The sequence below is a fragment of the Adelges cooleyi genome, unplaced genomic scaffold (genome assembly GCF_023614345.1).
Source record: "Adelges cooleyi isolate 19-005CV unplaced genomic scaffold, UGA_ACOO_1.1 ACOO_flye_CR_arks_rails_tigmint_CR_PRNA_118, whole genome shotgun sequence".
NCBI classification, from domain to species: Eukaryota; Metazoa; Arthropoda; class Insecta; order Hemiptera; family Adelgidae; genus Adelges; species Adelges cooleyi.
In genome coordinates, this window is record NW_026095771.1 from 77,322 (window position 1) to 85,511 (window position 8,190).

The window sequence follows — 8,190 nt, forward strand, 5'->3', positions numbered from 1 at the left end:
GTTTTTATTAAGCAAAGTTAGTGCAAACATTACGCCATTGTGTACACTTGACGGTATAGCTGCGTGACAAAGTCAAAATCAACGGTTAACCTAACACAGAACCATCTACAATATAGTGCATATTATTCAGCCAAAATTTACGTTAAAGCAAAAAAAATTGTTTAATTTTATTTTCTTATACTTATAAAAGACATCAATCTGGCATAGCCTCCTGGGATTTTTAATTTTGATAAAATTCTCGAGGAGCTCTAAGAGTTTTTAAACGACCGGAATTTCACCCCACTTTCCAGAAGTTGATAGATATTTTTTTGTTATAGGGCAATATTTTAAAGGGGTCACCGGAACGCAAAACAAATAAAAGTTGAAAAAGTTTACTTCATCACAGTCAAAATATAAAAAAAAAAACAAAAAACCATACGAGTTTTTAAGTTGGAACTTTTACTAACTATATAAAAAAAAGAGTCGGATCGAGTTGAAATTTATACGGAATATTTATTTGGTTTGCCCGCACACGTCAGTTGTATCAAATTTAAATTATACCCATATTCCACCCCCCTAGAGGGGATACAAGTTATTTTGGTTTTTTGGGGTTTTTAGCCGTAATTTTAAGACCTTAATATTGAAAAATTGTCAGTAGTTAGAACTCATATGTGTCTATAATATATTAAACGGAGATAAAATTCGGCACTACTTCTTTAATCACCGGAAAACTGTGTTTTTCGCAGATTTCGTGTATTTAAAAAAAAACACATAAAATCTTAATAAAAATGTATCAAATCATTACAACAGTCTCATGTAGATCTATGCAGAATGATACTTTTAAGTTTAGATACTCAAGTACAATTTTTGGGTTTTCATTCATTTTTTTTTTAACTACAAACACGGTGGGTTTATGAAAGATTTGTGAAACGAACAAACGCTAATAACTATCGGTTGGTAATGTCGACCCGTGTGTGGTATATGAGATAATGTTAAACCGAGCCCAAACGCCGGTATCATGATATTGTGTTTATTACATGATATCACAGACGACTAAATCGTGTAACTGCTTATAGTAGACACTCGATTTTTTGGGGGAAAAACCTATCCGTGTACTTATTAAGACAATTAATGATTCTGATACGACAAAACCACTGTCGTTATCTCGTTATTTTATAGCCTGCGTTATTTAACCTTACCGAAGGTCAACTATGAGTATATAAGGTCCAACTACCTGCAAATTATGAAGAGGACTGTGGTTTTTTGATTAAGTGTTGGTTTTTATGCAGTATACCGCCTCAAAATGTATTTTTTATTACACAATTTTTTTAAAGGAAAACTAATGTTTTGCATATTGATATACTGTTATTAATTTAAAGAGATTCGCGCTTGATCGTTTAAATTATCCAATATTAGATAACCTGCTTCGTGCTATTTTTAATTTTTTAGTTTATCAACCTGTAGATCTGATCTTGTGTAAAATATTTTATTATTTTATTACTATGTTCAAATTAAGACATATTTTAATAATAATTAAAAATCATGAATGATAATACTTTATAATATTATGACTAGATCAAATCTCGTAAACATTTAACTTTGTGATACTGCTTTCTACACTATTATTAAAACAATACAATTTTTAAATTCTCCATAAAAGGTTATTGTTAAATAAGTAATTGTAAAAGGCTACACTTTGGTCCACTATGTTTTTGCAAAAAAATTAAATAACCAGTACAGTGGGGTTATTCAAGCTAGTATAGTCCAAACCAAGCACAGTGTAAGCCAGCAAAGTTAGAAAATATTAAATTGATGTCTGTGATTACAAATAAGCATCAAAGCGTTTATTTGAAAGTGATTTTAACTGAGAGGACTAGTACAGTAGATTATAGGCATAATGGAATCAAAGCAACGAGGAGACGGAGAGGTCTACAGGAATCATTATAAATAAAAGTGATAAAATTGAATAAAATCCCTGTCAATTCTACTTATATCCCCAAAGTGTGTAATAAAAACTATTTATTCTAATCCCCTCCCCCTACATACTTATCAATATATTTATTCATACTAACTAATATGTTTTCAATTTATAAGCTCTCTTTATATAAGACAAACCACAATAAAATCCACATAAAAGAGTATACAGAAGACATAAATACTATTAGATTGGAGAACTAGACAAGAACTTAGAGACTGTAAACTATTGAATTACTATAAATTAGAACAAACACTGTAAATTAAAAAAAAAAATAATAATTTTGGTTATAAACTAACATATTGTATGTTATATTGTTGTTGTTTTTTTGACATACAAGACAAGAGTACTTAACTATACTTCGCAACGGAAAAACACAAACTCTCATTCACCATTTAAAATTTCATACTAAAATGTTTATAAATTCGATTTTAGCATACAGTTTTTGCACAAATAAATATATTTTATGTATATCATTATTAAAGGAAACAGTCTAGTGATTCTAAATTTATTTATAGATACAGAGAAAATAAAACGCATTGTAATCATGCAAAAACATGTCAGTTCAGATAGTAGATGCCTTTTAAAAAAAATAATGATTGACAACCTACAAATTTAACGTATGCCCAACCAACTAATGAGTTAAATGAATTTGTGTAAAGCATATGTAAACACGGATTTTCGCTGACTTCGATGTCACCGTGTAAATTACAAGAGCGATTAAAATAGTATACAAGTGTTAATATTATTAGCAAATTAGCAAATAGTCTAGGCATATGTTTCAAAAAAAAAAATTAAAATTAAATAAGTACAATTATCAAATTGTTTAGCACTGTATTCTTTAGTTTTTAATCAAATAGTACTATAGTGTTCTGTTTTTTTCGACCCTGTGAAATGCATTTGCAAACAATGTTTTCATTACTAATTTGGGTTGCAGTACTATGTTGTACACGCGTTGTGGTGTCGGGTAATATGAGCGAATCAGAAAGATTGGAAGTCGCTAATAAATTAAACATGTTAGTGCGTCATTCTGGATGGCGTTGCATGGGCGACGTTAAAATCTTAAAAAGAAAACGCACAGAAATCGCGTATCACATTCCCGCAACACTCGAAGCCATATCGTTAGACCAGAACCCAGTCGACGAATCCAACGTCCTAGAAAAACACAAACACATATGGACCTTGCTCATGTGCAAGTACGGCGAGATTATTATTAATTACAAGACTCACGTAAACCGTTTTATACGGGTTTGCCACATCGAAAAAACGGATTCGTTTCAAAAGTATTACGATTGTTTTACCATGCTGTTGATCAAACTCCACAGCATGTCAACCTGGTTTAAATGCATGATGGACGCGTTGGTCTTTGTTTACTTGCTTGTTCCTCAAAAAAAACCTAAGCATAGTGTAATGAAAGCCCTGGAACAATTGTCCGAGTATACTTTAACTTTAGGACCGTCACTCTCGTCTAAATTGTCCGAACACGGAGCCTCCGCGTATGTGGTCGATCACGAAATAAATACCATACGCGAATATTTCTCAAGTGTTTATAGACATAGCATATATTGGTTTACCCACAATCATTGCAGTATCCCGACAAACAGAACATTGACTGTATCCACTTTAATTGAAAATTTTTGGAACGCAAAGAGCAAAGAGTTGATACCAGAGGAAACGACTATGGTGCAATATGTAGTAGATGAAATGGATAATTACGTCAATGAGATATCGGGCACTTGGTTCTACGGTTTGGGTTTCGCATATGGCGTAGGGGATAAAGTTACAATCGGGACTAATTAATTTATTATTCGCATCGAAATACCTATCTATATTCAGTGTAGATTGGTCAACATTTTTGGGAAATATTAATAAACATAAAAATGTTTGGTATTTATGAAATAGTAACTGTTAAGAAAATATTATGTATATTTTTTAAAACTAGTAAATCTGTATACTTCAATAAATAACATAATACATTGTCAAAAAACGTTAATAAAATGGTATTATTTTATTACCCAGTATTCAAAAAGCTAACTTTTTTAGCTGATTCTGGTTCATATTTCCATAAAAGGATAAATGAAGCATATTGGCCACATTTGCGAAAGATTGTGACAAAAATCGTTTTGCATCTAATTGTAAGCTAAACAGTTTTTAAGGGTGAATTTTTAAAATTATAATAATGTAAAACATTTTAAATTATGGTTTTGCAGTCTCTGATTTCAAACTTTTTTCAATTTTACCCTATACTTGTGTGGAGGTTATTTTATTAAAGTAAAAATTAAATCAATTTAAAAAAAATTTGGAAATTTTTTTTAATTTTAAATAGTTTTTTTAGTAGGTACGTATAAATTAAACCATAAAATACTAAATTTCAAGTTAATAAACTCAAAAATAGTTTTCAACCTTTATAAATAATAATTAGACCTATCCCGAGTGTGATCTTTAGCTTTTTATCATTTATCGCAATCAAAGGCACAATAAAAACCATTAGTGTAAAACCAATAACTTTCGAGAATCACATCGAAGCTAATAGATTGCTATAGATCATAGGTTCCCAACGGGGGCGGTATCGCCCCCTTGTGGGCGTTGGAGCTCTTTGTGGGGGCGCTAGCAGATCCAAAGAAAAATGGGGGGTATTATGACAGTCAAGGGGGCGGTCACGGTGTACCTACTTGATTTGAAGTTCAATATATAATAAAATACTTTCAAAATATACCTATCCATTTTTATGGTTCGTCGTGACCGTGAAAACGAAAAGTGTCTTGGCGGCGGCGGCGGTGATCGTTGCCCGCGTCGGCCGTGGCCCAGTTCACGCCGCCCGCGGTGGCGCCAACGGGGCGCGACCTAATGGACAGTTGGGCAAGCAGGGGACGCGGTCGCCATCCGGCGGTGACGGGTGTAGTTAGCACCCGTCATCCGTCTGAGTCGCGGTGTGGCCGCGTCAATAGTATATAGACTAGATAACTTATTGATTCGTTTTAAAGCTGTCGGTAACAAGTCTATGCAAACGCTAAGCAAAGACGTGATTACGCAATCAAATAAATTCTGAAGTTAAAAGCACCGGCACCGCAAACAAACAAACGCATACAAGTTGCTGCGTGTTCGAAATCTATTTATTAAAATGCAGGGAGAGCTTTTCTAGTCTTCTACTATCAACTATCTTATTGTTTTTGTGCGCTTCGACAGTGACCTACTCTTACGCGGACTGATAAAGTAAAAAAGCCGTTATAATATTTAGTTTTATATTTTTTTATAATTCACAAAATGTCTGAAACTAAAAAAAAATGTCGTCAGTACAATATTGAATATTTAAAATATGGATTTACGAAATCTCCCACAAACCAATTATTACCAATGTGTTTAATTTGCCAGAAAGGATTCTCAAATGAAGCCATGAAGCCTTCTAGACTCCAAGAACACTTGAATAAAATTCATGCTGATAAGAAGGACAAAGATTTATCCTATTTTCAAGGACTTGAAAAGAAATATTTAAAACAGCCAACTATATCGAACCTTTTTGCATCGTGTTCTAAACAAGAAAATTATGGATTACGAGCTTCATATAATATTTCATTATTAATTGCAAAATCGGGAAAACCACACACAATTGGTGAAGAATTAATAATCCCGGCAGTCAAGGAGGTAATTGAAACTGTCGTTCATCATAAGACTCCATCAGATATCATCAAAAAAATTCCTTTGAGTAATAATACAGTACAAAGAAGAATCGATGAAATGGCTAAAGACGTTGAACTATCATTATGTGAGTACTTACAGACTTCCAAGGTTTCCATTCAACTCGATGAATCAACATTACCAAATAATGAAGCACTACTTTTGGCTTACGTCCGATTCATAAAAGAAGAAAAAATTTGCCAAGAGTTATTATTTGCAAAAAATTTGGAAACCGATACAAAGGGAGAATCCATATTCAATACCATGCATGTTTTTTTTCAAGAAAAAGGAATTCCCATTAGAAATATTTTGTCAGTTGCTACAGATGGTGCTCCAGCAATGACGGGACGTCATAAGGGTTTCATTGCGCATTTAAAACAAGCAGTACCAAATGTACTCGCTGTACATTGTGTTATACATCGTCAGCACTTGGTTGCAAAAAATCTTAATGAACGCCTGCATACGTCGCTCCATTACGTTATTAGATCTGTTAATAAGATAAGGAGCAATTCATTAAATGACAGATTATTTGGGCAACTTTGTAGTGAAAATGATGAAGACTATAACCGCTTGTTGCTGCACACAGAAGTACGATGGCTATCGAAAGGTGTTTGTCTCAATCGATTTTTCAATCTATTCCACTCAGTGTTGGACTTCCTTGAAAATAGAGACGATGAACTGCGTGGAAATTTGATTGCGTCCAAAAATGACATAGCTTATATGACAGACCTTTTTAAAATATTTAATGAAGTTAATTTACAATTGCAAGGTGATGAGTTGAATTTGATAAAGACCAAAAATGTCATAGCTGCTTTTGTGGGAAAACTTCTTTTATTCAAACGAAATCTAGGAAGAGGTGAATTCCTCAATTTTCCGACATTATCAGCATTATCGGTAGGAAAAGAAGATTTAATGACTTACTGCTAACACCTGGGTGCTCTTCATGTGGATTTTACAGAGCGCTTCCAGGATATTTTAAATATGAGTATACCAAGCTGGATTTTAGACCCTTTCGAAAATGCGGGTACAGCAGAATCATCAAATTTAGAAGAAGAACTCATAGAACTCACAACAAATGAAGAATTAAAAGTGAAATTCAGAAACGGATACCAAGAGTTCTGGCTCCAAAAATCATTATCAACTCTTCACCCTGGGTTGTGGGAAATAGTACAGAAATTTTTGATTGCATTTCCTTCATCATATTTGGTTGAGCGTGGTTTTAGTGCAGTAGCTAATTTGCTATCTAAGAAAAGAAATAGACTGCAAATCACTGAGCGAGGAGATTTGCGACTGGTGTTAACTAAAATGAAACCCGACGTTAACAGATTGTTAAATCTGCATCAACCTCAACCGTCTCATTAATATTTTTATTTCTTATTGACTTTTTTTCATTATATTTCTCTATTATCTAATAATTTCGATTAATTGTCTTGTTTTTGCTTCTACGAAGTGCTCCACAGTCTTCATCTGAATTAAATGTTTTTTTTATCATAACATGTATTATGTATTTGTATAAACAGACCTATGAAATTACTATAATAAATAACTTTTTTGAAAAGGGGGCGTTGGAATTTCTTTTTCTTGAAAAGGGGGCAGTAGTCCATAAAAGGTTGGGAACCTATGCTATAGATGAACGATTTAAATATGACAATTTAAAATCCGTGTTTTATTTCTTAGTGATTAAATTTTTTTAAACATATTATCAGGTTTCCAATTGTATTGGTTTCAATAGGCCGTAACTTAATCCAAATAATTTGTACGGGGAATGACAAAATAGTGATGTAAAAGTTTTATATTATGTCAGCTTAAGGTATCTTTTTTCAAAAATTGTAAATATTTTGATTAGGTAATTTAATGTAAAAATTGTTTAATGAAAAATTAAAATTTCCTAGGTTAATCAAATGGAAAAACAAAATTCATGACAAAGTACGCTAGGAATATGTAATATTTGGAAATTTTTATTTGAACAGGCAAAAGTCTAATATATTTATACCTATATTTTCTGTCTACATAAACCAGCTCAATTTAATTTCAGTTAATGCAAATATTAATAAGTGTTAAAGGTCTTGACAATATTTTAAGCATTATATCATTATTAGAATATTTATTATCTTTGTCATATGATATGTAATAGAGTAACTATATACTCAAATATACAGTATTGAAAACGTATAGAAGTACATAAAAATACTATATTCTGCCTCATTCGTAATACCTGTATTTTCGTTGTAAAATTATGAGTATCGTAACGGTCACATTTAGCCGCTCGTTACCAGTCGCCTCCAAATATGCATTATTTGCAGTTTACCTCGATTAGCATGTAAGCCATTACAGGTAGGGGAGACAACATACACACGGGACAACGCCAGGGGCAACGATGCCCAGTTAGTTCACATACTACCATCTTCGGACCGCGACCTAATTATTCTAAAGCCATTACTTAATATTTCACGTTACCTTACTATTTTATATTTCACTTTAACTCCGCCATTACCTGGAATAACTATAGAGAACGCTTTAGGATCCAGGCAGAGGTATTATTTATTTATTTATTTAATAAA

General features: G+C 32.5%; 1 pseudogene; it reads left to right on the forward strand.

The window, feature by feature from the left end:
• Window positions 1-2,926: 2,926 nt before the first annotated feature.
• On the forward strand, window positions 2,927-7,003 carry LOC126847695 (protein ZBED8-like; annotated as a pseudogene).
• The last annotated feature ends 1,187 nt before the right edge of the window (window positions 7,004-8,190 follow it).